Consider the following 22070-nt stretch of genomic DNA (forward strand, 5'->3'; position numbering starts at 1 on the left):
CACATTTTTTAATCAAAAATTAAAGTTATTTTAATTTAAAATAGAAAATATATTTGATTATTATAGCTACTCCATTTTTCTAGAAGGAAAAACACCCACCATGCAAAACTTCCTTAGGGAAGTTTTCAGTTAATTCAGAGTCTACTTAATTTCACTGAAAGTCTTCCTCTGCATTGCAACTTGCAAGTGGAAAATTTAAGACAGGAATAAAGCTGCAAAAAATACAAAATTTAAATGAAATTATCTCTGGCCCAGGACCTCAGTTTTCAATTTTACAGGATCACCTGGTACGTTTTCCAGAAGTTTCATTTGAAGTTCATGCCTAAACTCTAATGTTCCCACTTCCACTAAAGTAAATTATCTCACGCAAGCACTCCCCGTCTCTGTCCAAACAAACATCAGGAAGCTGTAAAAGCAAGTTGCTAAATTGCTATGGTTCAGGATGACTTGCAGCAGAAAAAAAAAAAATGTTTTCTTTACTACCCTTGTCATATGACACAGTTCTTGTTTATTCTAAGGACACAAGATAAAGCCTTACCTACAATGAAAATTCACCAAAACACACTTGGAATATTAGTAATGACACAGTGGATAGAAAATGGCTTTTCCAAAAGTGTTTGCAGAACAACATCGCTGATGTTTTTAAATGGCAAAAAGTACCACATAAAACCTTTGACTTTAATACAGAGATGGCAAAACATGATGGCATGCTAAATACTTCCTTGACTGGCAAGAGTGTCCAAAATTAATCTCAGTCACTGCCCTAGTAAAAGACTCTATTCTAAACTTTTAATTTAACATAGTCAAGATTTACGCAATCACCTATCCAATATCCTCAACTGTTACTTTCCTTTAGTCCTTTAAGTGGTATGTTCAAGAACCTTGGAAAAGGAATAAAAAGATCACCTTGACAGTCAGATTTTGAAGGGAAATTAAAAACTCCATGGAGTAAGCCACACTGCACTTAAGTCATATGTTTCACCTCCCAGACTACTTCCCCCAATATGCAGTCAGGATTTATTTAGGATCACAAATGCTTAATTAAAAGTGGGAAATGTAATTTCAATTTAAGAATATCTGGGCACAATAACAGGGGAAAAGGTTATTTCTAGCCTTGGGACAGCTTGCATTAAGAACTACACCTTTTTAAGGAAATTTCTACTTCAGACATTCACTTTGTTCACCGCCTTCACTTCCATGTCAGTTTCCAACTCCCTGCTGTGAACAGGAATGACAAGACTTTGTGGTTTGTAATGTGGACACAGGAACAGAAAATGCAAAGGGTATCTTCAAAACAGTATTTTGCACTTGTACCTGTGATGCATACGGACAAGTCTGAAATTTTCTACTCTGTTTCCTTATAATACCAGGTTTGGTTTCATTAAGTTTTGCCTAAGAACTTCTGAGTTTTCAGTCATTTACTCTATCACCCTAACTGAAGAAAACCAGAGAACTTTTAAGTAAAGGCTTGCGGTGAATAACCTATGACCAAATAGTTACAAGTTTTTGAATTACACACTACGTTTTAAACATCTTTCCATTCAATTCTTCCTTTGGGAAGTGGGATACTAGATGACAGAAACTCAAGAGCATAACTGAAACTTCAGAGTAGTGGAAAGGCTGCAGAAAAAAAAAGGGGAATATAGTTCATGCTCAGAAATTTAATGACCAGCTTTGTATAGGAACAAAAATCCTGCTTCCAACAAGTACTGATGGCTTCACTCCCAGTGTCCAAAGAATGCCCTGAAATGAAGTACAGCTTACTGACAGAGCTAAAGATTAAGTGGGAAGTTATAAACATGCTATATGCCCAGATACAACCTGCTGCTATTGTACCAAGCCCACACCAGTTGATATGAAAGCACACAAAGCCTAATAACTGTAGGGGAACGCAGTCATCTCACTTGTTTATTTCTCTTCTTTGATCGCAGTAACTATTCAAGTACATACTTCCAGTCACCAACATTACACAAATCGCTCCCTCAATTACTGCTGCACAAGTCAAGTTCTGCACATCTGCAGTTCAATTATTTTCTTTTTTTTCGAAAGAAATTCTGGCAAACGTAGAGGCAGCTGAACTTTTCTTGGACAGTTCACACCACTGCAAAAATTAAGTCAAAGAATAGAGTCTATCAAGTCTATCAAAATATTTTATATTTTTCATCATTTTCTGAGACAGGTAAATTGCTGTAATGTCTGAAAGCAGATATGTTTAAAACCACAACTTTTACTTTAGTTCATGACCTCTTCTATAATCTGTTTTCTTGTAAAAATGAGGCCAAGATGGAACTTGGCTTTTTGAGTGCATCTGAAAAATGAGAAAGTCTACAAAGGGGAAAAAATTAAAGAAATTTTAACATAATTTCTTTCTAGACTGCAAACTGCAATTTCTTGAAAGCAGTTCATACATATGCTAACTCTCTTCAATCCCGTTTATGGTGAAACAACAAAAGCCACACTCTCTTGGGTTTGACCTAAGTCCTTTTTTTCTATTCTTTCCCCCACTGCTGAGATGTCTCAGAGAAAGGCATGGGAGGAGAGAAGAGAGGAAGATGTTAGTACAAGCAGTACCTGGCTGAACCAAGAACCTCACTGCTTTTTGATGAGGGAACCTCTCAGATTTGCACAAGTTTCGAGACTCAGTTACTAGGGTATCAGCGGTCAGAATTACTTACTAATGCCACCAACAGAACAGAAGTGGAGATAACTCTAAAAATAGCCTAATTAAATCCCTCCCACGTACAATCAGAAATGCCAGGTTAGGAACCATGATCCTTCCAGAACAACAGACATCAAGGGCTATGAAGGAAAAAAATATAATCAAGCCTGCATCATGTTGGCTCAACATAGGATTAAATTATGACTGAAAGTAGAGAATTAAATAGTCTAATGATAATTTTTTAAAGTATAGAATCTATTTACTTGAAATTCACAACGCAATTACATAAATTTCACATGTGTTCAAAACTGTGGTTTTCCTGTGCTTAATAAATGAATTGTTAACACATTGAACAAGTTTGAGTACACCAAGGAGCTTTGTAATTTCCTGGTCTCCTGTGCCTGGTATGCTTTTCTTGCTTTGACATTACCTGTAAACCCATACTCTGGCTCCATGTAACTCCTATATTTTTATTCATTCTGAAGACAATACTGACGAACAGCAGGAAACCGTAGAACCCTTCCACTAAAGGATTGTCACCAAAGACCTAGAGAGAAAGCACTGTCTGTCAGTTTTCCTAATTCTTCTTTAGCCAGGTTCATCACTCAGCAGACAGTTCTTGTTCTAGACAGACACCTGAACCTAAACAGGCATCTTGTCGTGAGAAAGGAACGTTCATACAGTGTTGTATGGGCACATATGTCAGACAGTCTTCCTGATACTTTAAATCAAGAGACATCTCAAGTTCAAGACTCAATAAAATAAACAAATCGGCAAAGTAATTCTGCCAGTCTTGCTCTTCAGTTATGGGGCTTTCTAAGAAGAGGTGGATATAGGGTTTTCTGTATGATAGATACAAAAAAAACAACGCAAAGACTGACGAGAAGTGCACAGCGCACACAAATTTGCCGGTTATGTAGAGCTGCAAGACTCTGCCATAAATTCAAAACACAGAAATACCACTGCAACTGCATCTGAGACATTCTTGCTCTCCCTAAAAATTTTTACTTGAATCTACAGTGCAAACAGCAAAGCCAATGCAACACACAGTGTCCTACGATTTTTAAGGAGGGGAAATAGATTGCATGAAAGACAGACATTACAATAAGAGTACCTCAAACAAACTTACAGACACAGCACTTTTTATAGAGGCATATTTGTACAAGGTGTCAGAACTAGCTGATTTTAATCCTTTCAAGTTTTTTGTTGGATTATAATTTTGAGAGGGGCAGAAAATACATTTTAATGAGTTTAATCACCACTAAGATGCAGAAATTCATCATCTTAGTGTCTGATTAACTTTCATGGGTTTTTCGCAGTCATCTGTTTTGTACACTTTGAAATTATACCAGCCATCATAACACACATGCATGCACACACACCCCAACATCAGTGTTTAACAATATTTAACCAAAATTTAAGCCCTACGATACACAGAAAAGCTGGTCACTTCTCCAACACAGAAACAAGACTAAAATTTTGTTTGAGGTCCAGAAGTCCAGAACAGCTATTTAAAAGCTAATTATTTGGATATGTATTGAATAAAGGCAAAAAAAAATGGCTGGAAAGTAGGCAATACATCATGATGAAGTTAGAAAAACTAGATACAGCAAAAGGAGTGGCTCAGAAGGACAAAGAAAGAATGTTAAACAGGTTACAGCATGTTCAGTCTGATGGCCCAGGAACCACACTTGGCCTGTCATCTTCATGTGTACAGCCTGGCACTTCTACATGGAAGATGACCCTATTCTTCCAGTTCCTTCCTTGATGGGAAATAGAGGGAGGTTCCAAAAGCTGAGTAGGTTCAACTTGCCACTCACTGTGCTCCTTTTTCAGCCTACTGCCTTTAGAACAGTTCATTAGACAGCATTACAGAGAAGTGGGATTTGCTGAAGTATTACTGAAATGATTTAAGTGTATGTTCAGTTGCAAGCAGGTAAGTCGTCCCGGGGACTTCAAAGTTAAGTCATCTGTTGAAGTTGTTTTGGGGAATTAAGCCAGAGAGAAAGAGCGAAAAGGAAGGAAGGAAGTGACCTACTTGAATGAAAGACTCATTCGGAGGTTTATACGCTCAGATCGCCTCAAAGGAGGCTGACAGGAGGTATTTGCATATATTTCCTTAAGTACAAACTGTGAAATGTCACATAGTATATAACTCTTGATTAACCCGCTTGGTTCACAAAGGTTATTCATACTCATATATACTCAATATTTTTTCCCTATCCTTCCATTCACCGCCTATTTCTGTTCAAGGAAGTATTCCTCCTGTTTCCTAAGTATACCAAATGCTTAAAAAAAAAAGAGTAGAGACTAACGTTCAAAATGGCAGCTTAGCTGCATTACAAGGATGAGTAGTTTGATTAAAAAAAATCTGTGCTATAGAAATTTAGAGATCTTCCTAACATGTTTAAATTCTATTTTAAAAGTTGGCCAGAATCTAGAGTACTGATGACTCTTCATTTCTTTTTCCTTTCTTGTTCTTGTTAACTCAGTCAGAAGCTGCCAATGAACTCTAAAAACTACATAATAAAAGCTGCAGCAGGATTCTAATTTTGGTCACAGATAACCAAGTATAGTAATTCTAGATAATATTAGCTGAGGTTTATGATGCATTCAACATCTTCAGATGCACAAGAGTATTTTTGGACATCACTTGAACGGACAATATTCAGTGTACAGCTGGTAAATTTTACTTTTTTTTCTTCTCCTATTTCTACACAAGTAAGTATATGCATGCTGCACTTGATCCCAATTTTCTTCCAAAGGTTCTATTTCTCAAGCAAGAGAAGAGACAAGTTGAGTCAAGCCTCACTTTCAAGACATCAGAAGATCAAACTATAGCTGTTTTTGAGAATAGAAGTTAGGTATACTGTCACCACTTCTCTGAGCAAGATGTACCAATAGTTAGACAAACACCTACTACCGTACTGGTGCAATTTGGGATTAAGAAAAGTTAGTCATTTTTTCCTGAACTCTGCTGTTGCATTATTACTAAACTACCAAAACCAAACCAAAACAAAAAAATATCCAATTATCTGTTTTACCTACCACTATCAGAATCTCTTATCCCAAGAAGAAAGCGCACCTCAAAAGCTTAGATCAAGTTCTTGGTAACGGAACTGCTCTTACTTTTATACACTTCCCAACTTATGTCAAGCCTGAGAACTTCTACGTTCCATTTATTCTAAATTAGGGGTTTGCCAGTGCATGCTCTTCTTGTTCAAAGGTATTAAGAAAGTCACCTTGAAAAAAATACTGTTTTAGACATTTAAAAAAAAATATACTGGGGCACTGCTTCTTTACTGTGTCTTCAACTGACTGATGAAAGGGTAAAACACAAGAACCTTGACTTTTACCAGGAGGTGTTAAAAGATGAAATACTGAAAGGCAAAGGGGAAAGAACTCTTTACATCTGTGTCTTTGTCATACATTTCCAACAGGTAGCAGAAACTATTTCTTTAGCATGAGTCTCTACTCTCTATGGCAATCATTGCTTGAATTCTACAATCTCATATCAAGCTGATTTGACAGAACAAAATACATCTCCTGTTCACTGTTAACACAACATGGTCTAGAAGCCCTGACTCCATCCTTCTTACTTGCATCAGAGACTGAATCAAGAAGCTTAAAAGTAATTGGGTATTACAGCAAACTTGGAAGTGTTTTCCAAGTGATTCTGAATATAACAAACTGCTAGCTACTTGTAGAATGACCAAATTGAGGGAAAGATGAGCCAGCTGCTACAGTTTGTTCCCAATTCTGGATATAGAGCAATGTGAAGAGGAACCTTAGGAAGAATTCTTTTTTAATCACAGCAATCTAAAACAGATCACTGTTTCCTTACATGTTTCCTTCTGCATTTCCACAGACAGGTTGAAGTTCTGTTTCCAAGCATGGGATTTATTATGACATAATCATGGGATGATTATGACCATATTGTCAGTCTGATTTGAAAGACTATTTCTATTGCTAATCTAGAAGTCTTTCCTTTAGCTTCAGGTGACCACCTGTTATCAGCACAGATGTGTAAGTTCAAAGGACTCTATGACCAACGAACCCAAAATTCAAACTATTAAAATGTTCTTTGTTTAGGCCCATCACACTGTATCTTTTCCCAGTTTATTAAAACCCCACAGTGAGGGCAGAAGAACCTTTAAAGCCACACCAAGACCTTGGCCAAGACTAGGTCCACCTTATGCTGAGTGCCTGTGTGGCAGATGGGATCAGAAGGAGCACGTCACACAGCAGCAGTCAGATTTCTGGAGAGCAGGTAAATATGTCAACAGGTATACAGGCTGCAGCTTGGAGGCCGAACATCTATTTCTGCTGTTCCATCTGGACACATCATTAGGCAGCACAAAGCAATGGCCAACCAAAGAACAATCTGTGGGTATCCTGGTCTGTCTGACATGCTTCCTAAATTACAAATATGGGTAACCATTAATTTGCTGCAAAGCTACCACCAGCTTTATTACCAAAACAAGAACTAGTACTGGCTCAATCCTCACAGCAGGCTACAATGATACACGTATCACATCTCAGTTATCAAACGCTTCAGAGAAAATCCATGTCAATTATTTAAAGAAACTAAAGAGTAAATCCAGTCCAAGGAGAAGTTTCTCACATTTAATCAAACTGATCTTCAGTGCACAGTAGCTATTTATATATGAATACTAGTCCATGAAGAAGTTCAGACTAGTTTTGAAACGGAAACATCTTGAACAGTAAAAGCACACAAGATGAATTACATAAACAACCCACAAACGTTATTTGGTTCAAAAATTCTTCAAGTTAAACATTAGCTGGATTCTGGGAGACTACCTGGAGAAAACAGCATGTATGCTTAACTTTGGTTTTATACTTTCCTAGACAGTTTAAGGATACTGGGCTTTTTCTTTACAGACAAGTGTTCTGTTTTTTAAGATACATATATAAGTATCTCTGTATTTATACACACATACACTCTTATCAAATACATATAAAATATAAAAATGCTCTCTTTTTATGTACGTATGTATACAGTCACACGCACACATACAAACAAAAACAATTTTTTTAAAAGAGCATTTAATGGATTGAGTGCCAGCTCCAACTCATTACTGACAACAACCCCATTCAGTTCAAGTGGGTAATATCTCAACAAAGAGCAAGATCACATCAAAGAGGAGAAAGGTCCTGATGCAGAGTCTTTCTTCTGTGCAATATTAGAGAGTAGGAATCTTTTTCTTATACATAGCCATAACCACGGCTGCTTACCACCTGTGCCTGGTATTTTAGATCACTCCTTGCATTTATACTGGCTCCCTAATGACTTGTAGAAAAACAGAAAAAGAGAAAGGGTGGCAAATGTGTTATCTTTGTTGTCTACAAGGGGATGGACACTCTGGAGACCTTCAGTCTTACACGTCCAGCATTATCAGCCATTCTGCAGTCTTCGTTTTCAATACCCTCTGCAAAGCAATCAGATCTTTTTGGAAGCTGTTAATGTGCAGGCCCAGGGAAAATTACATAAGATGTTATTTTAGTCGTGAACAACACATTAAGTTTTGGATCCTGCCACTGTTGCAGATTAGCACAATGAAATTCTCTACCGGTTTCTGGCTAATGATGTCTAGGCACTTCGGAATTATGATACGCTGCTTTACCACCTTCTGGAAGCTGAATGTAAGGCTAGCTATCCAGACACTAAATTTTTTGGTCCCAACTGATTCTCATCAAGAGACATTCATGTTTTCTGTTTTCTTGGTATTCTGCTCAGAGATAATGTTAACAGGAGCTCCTGATAGATTCTGAACAGTTTGACAAGTTCCACTGCATATTGGAGAAAGGAGTCAGTCAGATGGACCTTCAGTCTGATCCAATGACAGTTCTCACTATTTAAAAACAATGTAGTAAAGAGCAGCCAAATACTTTCAAGGTCTGTAATGGACTCAAGCGTTACGTAGATAGGTTGTAGGACTTCACTGACAATGCAAGTAACAAGTTTTACCCATTAATGCATTTAACAAACAAATCTTGCATTACTGTATAACACTCCTGCACTGTGCTAGCAGATGCCAACTACAGAATTGAAATGAACTGCCTCTACAGATATCCTGGCTAGTCTTGGATTCAACACAAACAGGAACTCACGTCCTGAGACCTTAAAACACCAAAGATTTCTTCCTGCCTATTTCAAGCAGCACTATATTCTCAAAGAATGAGGTTCACTTACGAATTCATCTTCGTAGCTTTCTCTGATCTAATGCTTGATGCTACTTCTTAAATTCCAAATAGAAACAGGCCATTTATATAAAAGCATTTGCATTTTGGAATTACTGTACCACTGTGGCTCACAATCAACTATCCAGAGGATTGCCCTTCCCGCTGAAGTTCATAAAGAAAAATGGGAAAAATAACTTTTTGACTGTAGTACCTCCCAAGACTAACTCTGCTCCTCAGTTTATTTCATACTGACTGGCTTTCTGTCCCAAGGTTTCGTAATAGAGGTAAAATGTAGTAACTTGTTTTCTTCACGCAGCTTACTGCCAAATTACATGAAAAGTTTGCACACACAGAATTCTGGAAATACAGATTTAACAAAAACATCGCTTTAACTAGACTTACTTAAATGTCACAACTGAAAGATTCAGTGTGCTTACCCTCTGCTTATTAAGTGAGTATTTCCAGTATTTCCAAACTAAGAAACTCTACAACTGAGACTAAGTGAGGAGTAGAGCAGATATCTAGCTGGAGAATATAAAATTACAGGTAAAAAAAAGTTAATGTTAACCTTTAGAATGCAAGTATTCTTAGCTATCCCAGTCTAGTAATAAGGAAGAATAGTAAGCATTAAAAGTAATCTAAATTTTGAAGTAATTACAGAGAAATAAAACTCAATGTACTAACTCACCCTGGAGGAAAAAACAGAGTAATCTAATTCAAACTAGTCTATGGCTGTCCAGAGAGATTACCTTCTGGAAGTACAGTAATTATATTTGTAAAGTAAAATCACTTATGCCTGGGGTGGGGTGGGCCATGGGATTTTTTAATTATTTTTTTTAATTTGAAACGTGTAAAAGCTTCAGAATGGCATGAATACTGAGAAAAGAATTTTGTATACAAAAGTACACATTCTGTGTAATGGTCTTTGTAGGTGGTAGCAAACATATGTGTAACTGGTAAGACTGTGGAACACCAGACATCAAGCATGAACTGACTTACAGTTCCACTTTTCCATATAGTGCCTGTACATTCTAAGCTAAGTAGCAGTGTTTTGGAACTTCTTGCAAAAGCACTTCTGGCTAAATTTGTAATTAGACTAATTCTTGTAACTCTAAAGAAAAAATTCCTACTGGTTTCACTGGAAATTTCTCTATATAGGTTTTTGTCAGTACCTTACAAATAAGATTACCTTAAAAAAATAGAACTGTATTCTTACGAGCTCTAACTCAATAGTCCACATAAAAGTGTCTTAATTCAACATCTCCAGTTAATAGCAAGACCTAACAGCAACATGCTGACAGTCTCAATGTGATACAAAACTGTCTCAAAATAATTTTGGTCAAAATAGGCCTAACCTTATGTCTTGTCTACAAAAAAGAACTTTACTAGGAGCCAGAAGCTCAAGTTTTGAACAGTTAAAAAGAAATAAAGCAAAACAATAGCAGAAGTTTGGAGTGAGGTATGAAATACTCAGTTTTCTTGGAAATTTCAAATTATTTACAATACATCTTGAGACTTTCCACTTTATTAGGAGTCCAGGTGCTGAACAGTCCAACTTTCTCTTTTCCATTTCCTATACATTAGTACCAATGAAGGACTTTCTCCTGAAGGCCCCTGTTAAACAGTTTTACTGTTGCTGCTCACAGCTGTCCTGAACTGTAACAGCGTGGAACCTGACCTAAGACCGAGAACTGCACGGTAAACTTGGTAACAACTACGCATTTCATTTTGCTGTTGGTTAGTTTGCCTGTGTTGTTTGCAGAGCTGTTTGCCAAGATCTGGTAGTTAAATGCACACACTTCAATTCATAGCTAATAAATTCCATTCAGCAGTTCACTTGTACGCTTCCAGCACAAAAAGTGCCAGCAAACGGACTGCAGCGACTTCCCCAAGGAATACACTGGCCGGGAGATTCCTTTTTTGATCCAGTTACTAAACCATGATCTCTAAACGTATCAAGTTTTGGCTACAACGGTTTGTGGGGGTTTTTAAATGTCTTTAGTTCCTTACTTGTTAAGCGGCACCAGCTTATTTATCGCGGCGCACGGTTGAGCCGGCAGGCACCCGTACGGGCACCGGGGCAGAGCGGCACCTCGGCCCCGCGGAGCCCTCCCCAGCGCAATGCCGCAGCGTAACCACTAGAGGGGGCGTTCGAGCCACGGTTCCGAGCCACCGCAGGGGCCCGGCTTCCCGCTTTCGGCCTCGACACTCGGAACTTGAAATTAACAAAATAGCCCCCACCTTCCTACACCTTTTCACAACACCCAAAGCCTCTTACCCTCCTCACCAGTTACTCTTCTAACAATGTCTTGATCCCCAAGACCTACATCTTGGGAGCTAGGGAGACGACGACACGGACAGATTTTTTCCTACCTAATTACGTGTCAAACTGAAGAGACAATTCACCTGCCAGCTCCTCTGTGCTCTCCTAACGCTTCCCTTAGTCTATCCGTTGCCTGGATGGACTATCCAAACTGCCCAAACATTTCTCCCCTCTAGCCCCGGGAACATGAAATGGCCACGATCCCTGCAGGCAGCGGCAGCAGGACGAGGGTTCTTCTCAACCATCAGAGCAACCCAAGCACCATCACGACCCCTACGCGACCAGCTAATGTTACAGAAACGCTGTTTAAAACCCAGTAACGCTGGTTATCAGTTTATCTTGCTTTCCAAAGAACAGTGGCTCCAAATGTAGCCTGTCCGCTTTATCAGTCTTGAGCTAAAGACACCTATGAGGTTATCACAGAGCTAACGATGGGCGACTCCTCTCACACAACAGGTTCATGCCAAGGTTAAATTTCATCTATGCAGCCAGCGGGCCGCCCTGCAGAAAGCTATGAAAAAATGAAATAGAAATCAGAGCCAGCCCAAATATCACCAGTGTTTCACTCCACAAGTAAGCTTCACCTGAGCATTGCTTTAAATATCGCATATAGCAACGTCCTCTGAGGGAGGATCACACATAACAAATGGCAGTTACATCAAGAAACATGCTTCTGGAAGTTGCTCACATACCGCATAGATCAGGTCTATATAAAAGAGCTTCACTGATCAGAACCGACCAAATCAAGCAGCGCTCATCCCATTTTGCTATTACTTACCAAATCTACTGTAAGCAGCAAAACTGTACCAGTAGATCTGGGAAGAGCAACTGAATATGCATGACTTGCATTCAGATGACTGCCTTACAGTCAGACACTCTATAAACATTAAGTTTCACTTAACAATCTCTCCTGCCCGCATGTTCTTTACTAATGAATGCATAAACTGAACTTCTGATTGTTAATTACACCTCCTCCTCCTGCACTCCTAGTGACCCGAAAAACGCAACTGAAGCTGTGAAAAGCAGTATGACTATGGTAAACAATATAATTCAGGCAATTTCTGCCCAGGGATGCTGTGCTTTGCTACAGTACAATAGTTCACAACACAATAAGCCAGAATTTCTTGGAAAGGCAAAATAAACTTTTTCCTTATTTCATTCAGTAGACTGCAGCTTGCCTTCCCACTTTCAGAACTTCTGCTGTATAAGCACTTTCATCTTGCCAAAAGGACTTCTGTAAACTTCAGCAGTGGATCAGGAAAGGCATGGGGTGGAATTTTAACAAGATACATAAAGGCTGACTTACCAATAGGTCCACTGACTTGTTAAAAAAAAAAAAAAAAATCAATGTTACATAAAAAGTTGAGACGTTTTACATACAAACTCTCATGACAGCTGCATGCCTATCTCCAAACATAACATTGGCAACTAATGAATGAACATACAACCAAATATTTGTGTTATTACATTCCTTGATGATTTTAAAAAATCAGAACAGCTGATACATTTTTCTTTCACTCCCTACCGGTTTTCACTCCCCTACAGATTTGAGTGCTCCCCTACATTGTGTTATTAGTCTTAAGCAAAAGCTCTACCCTATCTTTTTACCCTCAGTCTATTTACCCCATTTACCTTCAAACTACTTTCCTCCATTCTGTGATTAGATATTTAAAATGGCATCACTTTAACCTTTCATCAATGTACATTTGACCAGTGGGTGATTATTTTTTTCAAATAAATTTCATTTATTTAAAATCTTTAAAATTTAAAGTGTTAATTAGAAAACTAAAACCAACTGAGTATTCACTTACTACAGAAATAGGAATCAGTCAACACTATCTCAGCAAAAGAGGCTTAAATGAACGATCTTAAAATAAAAATTTAAACTACTTTTCTTACCTCCTCATTTCCATTACTTCAACAGTATCTTGACAAAATGTTTGGAATTAAAAAGTAAAGACTTAAGCTTATTTGAAATCAACAGTTGTGTCTCCACTTACTACTGCAAAAGTGAATTCAACTGACACAGTAATTTGATCCTTTGAGATCTGGGTAATCAAAAGCTGTAAGAGCAATGGTTTTGTGTCAGATGCAAAGAATGTGTTCTCCCTCCTTCCCCACCCCCCCCAAAAAAAAAATAATTGCAGAAATCACAGACATGCCCCACACTCAGCATGGATTTCACGAGGTTCCAAGGTTCCCACTCTCAAACAGTTGCTTGTCAGAATGCAAAACTAGTCAATACTATTAAAATTTCATACCCAAGCCTTAAATAACATTTGTTGCCAATAAACCTGAAATGTCATCTAATTTCACTGTCTTGCTAATCTCCACCATGCTTGCACGAGACCGGGACACTATCACTAGAACAAGTTCTTCAAACAACTGGCATGTAAAAGCCACAGAATGGTTGGTAGTATGAAGCATTCTCAATAAGCAACACCTTTTTTTAAGCCCAAGAGACCCTGAAAATAATTAAACATGAGGTAAAAGCAGAGAACCTCCCACTTTCAATTTTATTTTTTTTAGTATGTAACAGAGGTTGTGAAATCACTTAACATCATTTTAAAGACACTAATTAACCCAAAAAAGGAATGTAAATGTTTTGAGATGGAAGAACACCTCTCCCAACCTCTCTTTTTCTCTTTTTTTTTGTCTTCATTATTCTTGTAGGAATGACATCAGCTGTAATAATTCAGGATTGCTTTATTCTGAAAAAAGCAATTTTTAAGACACAGGACAGCACACTAACATGATGATGCTTTGTTTATTCCACTGCAAAAGACAACAGTTTTGCTGTAGTACAACCTGAGATCCAACTGCAGATGGCTATAATGACCATGGCATCAGAGAATACCTTAACTTCAAAACTATCTTAACTCCTCCCCGCAAAATCTGAAACATTATTCTGACAGTGTTGAACTCAGATTAGAAAGACTTCAGTCACAATCGTAGTGAGCTAGCCACTAACCTACTAGTCCAGATATTTGGTACTGCCTTCTAGCTAGCACACAAATAAAATCTTGAATCAGTTTTACACTCCAAAACAATCATCATCTAATATTTATCCTGTGATAAAAAGTCACACATTGACACTTTCCTGTCAGTGAAAACATACCATTACATTCCTATAATAGTATTTGTGACCGGCACATCTGTATTTCAGTCTGCCCCTCACATGTCAGCCTGAACTAAACTCACTTTTCCCCAAGGACCCTTTATGAGCTTCTTCTATTGTGAAGGACAGTAAATCCACTTTCCCTCTCACAGACTCGTTCTTAACCCCTGTCATCATTTTCTACTTCATATTTCCACATAAATAATCCCAATAGTGGAACTGCCACTCCAGTTGCAGGACATTTCTAGTAAGTCAGTTTTTTTCCTACACGTGCAAGGCCAAACCCATTCCAATCCCATGCTAAATTGCCTTAGCAAAGAATTTACAGAACTTACATCATGCACTTCCTACTGGTACAGTAACTTGTTTGGCTTGCAAGTCAAGAGTTTCTCCCTTACAGCTCAACTCCTCTACTGGCTCTCTTTTCCTCAAAAGAACAACCACAAGCATCTCATTCAAGGCCAACTCAAAAAAAAAAAAAGGGGGGGGGGGGGGGGGGCCGCAGAACAGACAGATGACACACGGGGGGACTAAGAAAGAGAGAAACAATACGCAGCAAAAAGCAAGTTCAGCTGTAGGTAGTGCTGAGAACCCATCTGTCCATCCTGTGGTACTCCTGCAGCAAATACTGTTTCCTCATCTAACAGCATCATCACTACCTCAGTCAGTTCCCTCAAACCAGGATAAGTCAATTTTTATCCATTTTTACCTTAAACACAGAACACAACAGGGCATTTAAATGTGTGTGTTTTTTATCCTTTCAAATCTTAGGACAGGATAATTAATTCCACATCTGGACAGAGACTGCAACACCTGAAATACTACCACAAACATTATGGCAATTCCAAGTGCATACCTGTCTCTTAAGTAAAAAGAAACTCCTCACTCTTTTCTACAGCATGAGAAAAAAATTCACTGATCTACAGATGAGTGTCCTGCACAGAGGATCAAAGGGCACTCACAAGAGCCTGGGACAGTCACATCAAGTCAGAACTTTAAATCACTTGTAACTACAGCAGAAAGCGTAATTTTAAAGCAGGACATCTTAACTTTTATAAAACTGCATTCAGACTGTAATTTCTACAAATACATACAGAAAGCCAGAACTGTTCTTTTTTAGAAAAACAGAATGATTCAGGGACTGAGTCACTGTATGAAGAGACTGATGCTAAAGAGTCTTTTGCCTGTCATTACGGTACCATAAAGTTTTTCCCAGATCACTGACTTTTGTTTCTGCAGATAGAAATGCCCAACACAGGGACCCAATACCAAGCTGGAGCTTGATTCTGACTGAAGAAGCTGAGTGTTTGAGAACAATGATCAGATCACATCCTTAACAGCTCAAAACAAAGCCTGCCAAATTATTTGGTAATTATTTGGTTTTCCTGCTCTTACTGTGGTTAAACATCAAGTAAAAATCCCAAAATTAGTAAGTTATACTGCCTAGATTTCTGTTCCTTTTTATTTCCCTGAGGTTTGCATACACAGTAATTCATAAAAAAAGATCAGATTAAAATTTTATATTTTGAATATGAAACGTCCTAAATCATGGTTCTTGCAGATTCATCCTATTAGCCTTCATTAAAACTCCTTCATATTAGTCAGGTATGTTTTCACTACTTCCTTTCTCATGTTTATTTTATTTTAAAAAACCCAAAACATAAGATTAAGCCATGGTTTAAGTTACTAGCTTCCATTATTTGTTCAAATGAAAAAAAAAAAGCAACAAGAAGGTAGTTCAAGAAACATTCAATTGCACATACATTGCAACAGCTTTTCAATCATTTTAGAGACTTCTAGTACGCACAGTTAGCCCACTAATATAGCAGCAGAACAGACACCATTCCACATAGCTGGTACAGTATATTTGTCAATAATTTTCATATTAAGTGGTTCTTGACAAGACAGGCTGAAACAGCAATGATCCATAAGATATGAAACAAATGCAAGCACCCAGAATTCAAACAAGCTGAATATACACACTTTTGGTTAGATGCTGAAGGTTCCATTAAAAAAAAAAAAAAAACAAACCACCAAAAAACCCAAACCCTAACAACAGAGAGTAGTAAAATGTCTCACCTAGAAAACGTGAGGAAATCAAAAACTAACAATGGTACCAGCATTATGACACCATGCCTCAGTACTGCAGATTTTTCACAGCAATATGGATCTCAGGTATTCTATATAGTGCAATCCTTCAAGAACAAAATAAGGAGAGCAAGATCATCAATTCCAAACATTTCAAGGGAGGGAAGAGGAAATTGAAGATTTCTCTGAAGAGTCCTTTAAAAATCACATTAAAATGAGCTCAAACTTAGACTCCAATTATCAGCGCTTCATTTAAACGAGAATTTTCTCTTTGGCATCTTCAAGAAGAATTTTGTGACAGATGTTGTACGGTCCAGTCACATGTCAAAGTGTTAAACATCAGCCACCTTGGCACAAATAAAAGGAAACATTATGATGCTAGTGTCAACTCAACCAGTTTAACAGACACTATCTGTTCAGAAGCAGCATGCTAAGATTTCAAAGCCTCCTCTACTCTGACATCTATTTATAGCTGCCCAGCCTCTCTACAATTTCTCACAGCCTCTCCTCCTCTCAAAGCCAAATCGGGGAAGTTTAATGGATATAAACCTGGGCCTTGTGCTATAAGATGGTCAGAAGATCTGCAACTCTCCTCCAGCGATCCCATGCGCAGTAAAACCAGGAGTAAAGAGAACAGAATTGTCTAACCTACACAGGAACCAAATACATGGGATAAACCTTTTCTCTCTGCTTTAGGAACAAATTTTTCCTCTGCCAGCACGTTGATAGTAATGAACCACATAAGCACCAGCACCTAAGCAAAAGATACCTGCCTCCTTCCTCCTCACCACAGGGCAACAGGCTAAGCCAACTGCCTTGAAAGCCAAGACACAAGCTATCCAAGCCAGCTCTGACCCCTGGACAGCAGCAATGTCATCCATGAACCTTACCACTTAACATTGTAACGCCACTACTGTACGTTGCACCTTCCTCCACGAAACTAGGCGGCTGTTGGCTTCTCGTCAGCACAGCTTCTGGTTAACGTGCGATATCCACCACCACCACCTAGCCATGCATGTGCATGTCTTTATAAAGCATCGATCCGGATAGGCTCTTTCACCAACATCTGTGACATCGCAGAAAGGGTGCAGAAATTTTCCTGCATGCGGAGCACAACGCCAGCGGCTGAACTCTTGCCACAAGCCTTGTGCATCCCTGGTGCCCCTCCTACCACCTCCATCCACTTGCCTGTAGTACTAGTACAGCGAACCAGGAGATGATAGCACTACTGGAAACTCCTGCCCACCCGATTAGGACCACATTTTCTCCCCTTTCCCCAGCCCGAAGCAGACGGAAGGGGAGGGATGACTTCCTCGGGAGGAAAATAAGCAGGGAAAGGCCGGGGCAGAGATCAAGAGAGGAGGAATCACCCCAAAGGGCGAGCAGATAATCCCCGAGAGGCGAGGCTGCGGAGGGGCATAACCGGGGAGGGAGGGACAGCGAACCGGGGGGGGGGGGGGGGGGGGGGATAATCCGACAGAGAAGGGGGGAGATAATCCCCGCGGAGGAGGGGGGAGGCGGAGGATCCCGGAGAGGGAGGGGCGGGAATCCTGATAATCTCCAGGAGGAGAGAAAATACCGGGAAGGGGGTGGGGGAAGGAGGGTGGGCGGGTAGATAATCCGGAGCGGCAGATGAAGAGCGAGTCTCCCGGGGACGCATCCGGAGGCGGGAGGAGGAGGGTTAATCCTCGCTCTGGGGGCAAAAATCCCTCTTCCCCGGCTCCGGCGCTGCCATGTTCGCTCCCCTGCAGGCCCGCCCGGCACCGGTACCTGCGGGCGGGCGGGCGGCTCTTCCCCCCTCACGCCGCACGCACACGGGGCGCCGCGGCTCCCTCCGCCGGGCAGCGCGCCCCGCTCCGGCCTCGGGGCAAGCGGCTCGGCCGGGATGGCTGCGGGACCCCGCCTCCCACCACCATTTCCCCGCCGGCTCCAAGGGAGGCAGCGGCGGGCGGACGAACCCTCCCCCCCGCACACGCGACCTCCTCGCCGGTACCGCAACTCACCGGCTGGCACCGGCTCCCGCTCCCCGTCCCCTCCTCAGCGGGCGCCGCTCAGCCCCATCTACGAACTCGGGCGCGCGAGCTGGCGGTTGGCGGAGAGCGCGAGCCAGGAGCGCCGCCGCTTCCCCCGCCGGCTCCGCAGCCGCTGCCGCTCTGCGCCCGCCTCGGCGCGCGCCGCCGGCGTGCCTGTAACACGCGCTCGCGCTCCTCCTCCCCCGCCCCCTGCCCGCCCGGCGCGCGCGCGCGGCCTCCGCGGCGGTGGCGCGCGAGCACCTCCCCCGCCTCCCCGGAGCAAACGGCTGGGCGCCTGAGGGGGCGCGCGCGCCTCTGCCTCGCCCCGCTGCCTGCTGCCTGCTGCCTGCTGCCTGCTGCCTGCTGCCCGCCCTCCTGCCTGATCTGCTGCCTGGCCACAGCCCGCCCCGCCGCCTGCCTCTTGCCGGCTGCCCGCCCGCCCCGCTGCCTGCTCTGCTGCCTGCCCCGCTGCCCGCCTGCGGGACCGCCCCCGCGAGCGTGTGCGAGTGCGTGCCTGTGCGGGTGAGAGCGCAGCAGGCTCTGGCAGCGGCCGTGTGGGAGCGCACCTAGCGCGTGGGGCTGCGCGGGTGAAGGGGAGAGCGCCTGGGTGTGCCAGGGCGGAGCGGGTGTGCGAGGGGGCACGCGTGTGCTCGTGTAAACGCCAGCGTGTGTGAGGGCGACCGTGCCCGCGGCGAGCGCGGCGGCGTGTCAGAGCCAGCGGGTGGGGCGCGGGCGCCCCGTGTCCCCGCGCTCGCGCCGCGGAGCACACGCACGCCGCGCGGGACGCGGGGTCGGTGTTTGCCAGGGCAGGTTTGGACCCCGTCCCGGTCCAGGGGCGGACGCGCCAGCGTTTCGCTTGGCGCTGCCTTTTCGGTCACCGAGCGAGAGAAACACTGGCGAAGGATAAGTCAAATATTTCAGAGGGGAAGGGGAGTGGAAATTTCCCCCGACAGTAATAACGCCCAAGACCACTGAGACAGAAACAGCAGTGAAAAACTGATTTTCCCGCACTTCTGATCACCGTTCGCTTTAAACATTTTGTTTGCTTTGAACAATGATAATAGACCAGCTTTTACTTTTTGCTTCTGGTTGACTCTGTGAAGACTCTCACCTTTGGATACTCCCAGACTTGCTGAAATTTGAGTTGCAAACATTAAGTCAGTCTCGTGTATGCAATTCTCACTAAAGCTGGATCATATATCTAAGGGTAAAATTTGCTCCAGGAAAGAAAATGTTCATATCCAAAACAATACTTCATTCCTCAGCTTGTTTTCATTCACTTTTTCCTTCTGTTACCAACTTTTCCAGAAATTTTTAAATCCAAGCGTACAGTTTGACTGTAATCTACTTAATTATACTGTTTTAAGAATACGTGATAGCCTGGTGTGACATATGGTAATCCTCAATAATAAGCCGTCTGCAATTTGCACTGGCTTTTGCTTTGGGAGGCATTGGGGAGAAGGGAAAGCCAGAACTATGTGGGGGTAGAGTTTGAACAGAAAACCTACTAGGTATCAATTTTTATTTTAACAGGTTCAGACTGTGCTTTCCTACCAGATAACAAATAACTTGATTTTTATGCCACCAAAGATATCAAAAGAAGTGGCGTATGTATGATGGGCATAATTAAAGAAATTGTGGAACAGCAGCCAGCAGATGAAAAACCTCTCTCAGACAGACCAATAAAGATGCATCAAGTAAATAAGATCTTCTGTCCTCATCTTGGGAAACCAGCATGTAAAATTCCTTTAGGAATTATTTTTACTAACTCTTCAAACTACAATAGCTACCCTGTGCTGAGAGCTTCACAGGCATGTGGAATTATGCATCCCTGGGTCCAAAACGCTTACAGCCCTCCTGCGATTTCTCAGTAAAGAAGTCCAAATTGAACATATTTTTGGTAATTTGCTTCATAAGCAGTTATCTTTTCCTTATTAAACTGAAAGGAAACTTAACATGTCATGAGGGATTCTAAGCTAAGTAATGACCTGCCACCCTTTCCGTGTTCAAACCCCTGCAGCTACAAATGGAAAAACGGCCAGATGTAAAACAATCCTTACTCCCTGAAAAATAACTCCAAATCTTTCTCTCTCCTTTGCTCCTCGTGTATTTTTTGTGACGTTCTAATGGAAAACCTTTTGAACCAGAGCCACAAAATTCGTAATTGTCATTGTGTCCTGTATTTCACAACTCCACATCTTGTTGACTTCTTCCCTTACAGTCCCTGCGTTTGAGGAGGCTGAGCATTATTCTGTTAAGGAGAAAGGGCTGTAGCAATTTATGCTGGCATCTTTCATGATATCCTGACTTTACCTGTGTGGCCAATGAAAGAAAATTACTTCACTGCAAAACTTAGAGGTTCCTTATTACAGTTCAGCTCAAAGCTTGAATCCAAACCTGTGAAACATGAGAGCCCATTTTTGGCCGTAACAGAAATATCTAAACACAAAGTACTTCAACTGCTCCACAGCCTTTCAAATGTCTTCCATTCTGGCCTCTGCAGCTGCTATTTGGCTATTAAAGCCCTTCAGGGAATGTCCCCCAAATACTCGCACACCATTTTTTGCCCACTGCTTAATCCATTTGACCCATTAGGGTCAAGGAAGAAACAGAGATACATTGTTTTAGAGAAGAGTTTAGAAATTGATGTTTACCCTCTGGCAGGAATTAGCATATCCTTTTGGCTTTTGACTACTCGCATTCACATGCCGCTCATACCAGAAATCCCCCACCCCAGATTAGTCATTAGGACCCTGATGGTACAGCTCAATCTGATAGCATCATTCCTGCAGTGCAAAACGACTGTAGATGTCTCTTATCCATTTAATGGGCAATTACTGCGCTTCAGCCAAGCCTCACCCTATTCCCAGTTTAGGGCAGCGAAGACGGGGACCTGGCCAGGGCTGACTTATGCCCCAGCAATTTCTGGCTAGTGATCACGGTCAGCCAGGCATAAGTTAGAATAGTGCCAAAGCCGAGTTGCTTTATGCCAGGGATTATCTCAGTCTCTATCTAGCCACAGGATTTGGGGAGCATAAAGACTGTACGGTAGGTCAGCCCCAGCCCCCGTGCTTTTGGGCTGATTGATCAGTACTCACTTGAGCTGGAGTTTATGACTACAGAGCTTTGAACTTTGCCTTTGATGATACAGATCTCACTCAAGCAAAGGGTTTCTTTTACTATGAAGTCTCACGCTCATCTCTAAAACTGCAGAGACTAGAGTTGCTAATGCTGAGATATCTCTCTGCTGGTGCTACAAGTAATGTGATAGAGGTCTTTCTCCAGGGTCTTTTGGTTTTGCTAGGGCTCCTACCCTGATGTAGAAGGGTTAGAGGATCAGACACCCCAGTGTACAAAATGTGGGAAGGAGCATGATGGTTTTCAGTCCCTTTACAGATCTGGGTGTACAAAATGGAAAACAAAACCTGTGATCATCACCAGCACTGCCACATTTGCTTATTACTGGAGGAATGATCTACTGGCAGGTGTCAACTATGACAACTTTTTCTTTGCCTTATGCTCTGTGGAATTCTGGGTCTGAACTCTGAAACCTCTGTCACTGTTCTGATCACTATTTTAATGATGAAATGAACAGAGGTACCCACAGAAGAGCTTCTTCTTAGACTTAGTTCCCCTCTTTATATTTACTTGTTGTGGGGACCTGAT

The 22070-nt window shown here is 41.5% G+C and overlaps 1 protein-coding gene across 3 annotated transcripts in view; it reads right to left on the reverse strand.

Annotated features, from left to right (window-relative positions):
* The window catches only part of PALS2 (protein associated with LIN7 2, MAGUK p55 family member), a 56003-nt gene extending 37444 nt beyond the window's left edge, over positions 1-18559 (reverse strand). For all 3 annotated transcript variants that reach the window (XM_055707915.1, XM_055707913.1, XM_055707914.1), the window contains exon 1: positions 18396-18559. The gene's annotated coding sequence lies outside the window, so the exon portion shown is untranslated. The remainder of the gene's footprint in view (positions 1-18395) is intronic.
* Positions 18560-22070: the final 3511 nt, after the last annotated feature.

The sequence above is a fragment of the Falco cherrug genome, chromosome 4 (genome assembly GCF_023634085.1).
Source record: "Falco cherrug isolate bFalChe1 chromosome 4, bFalChe1.pri, whole genome shotgun sequence".
Lineage (NCBI taxonomy): Eukaryota > Metazoa > Chordata > Aves > Falconiformes > Falconidae > Falco > Falco cherrug.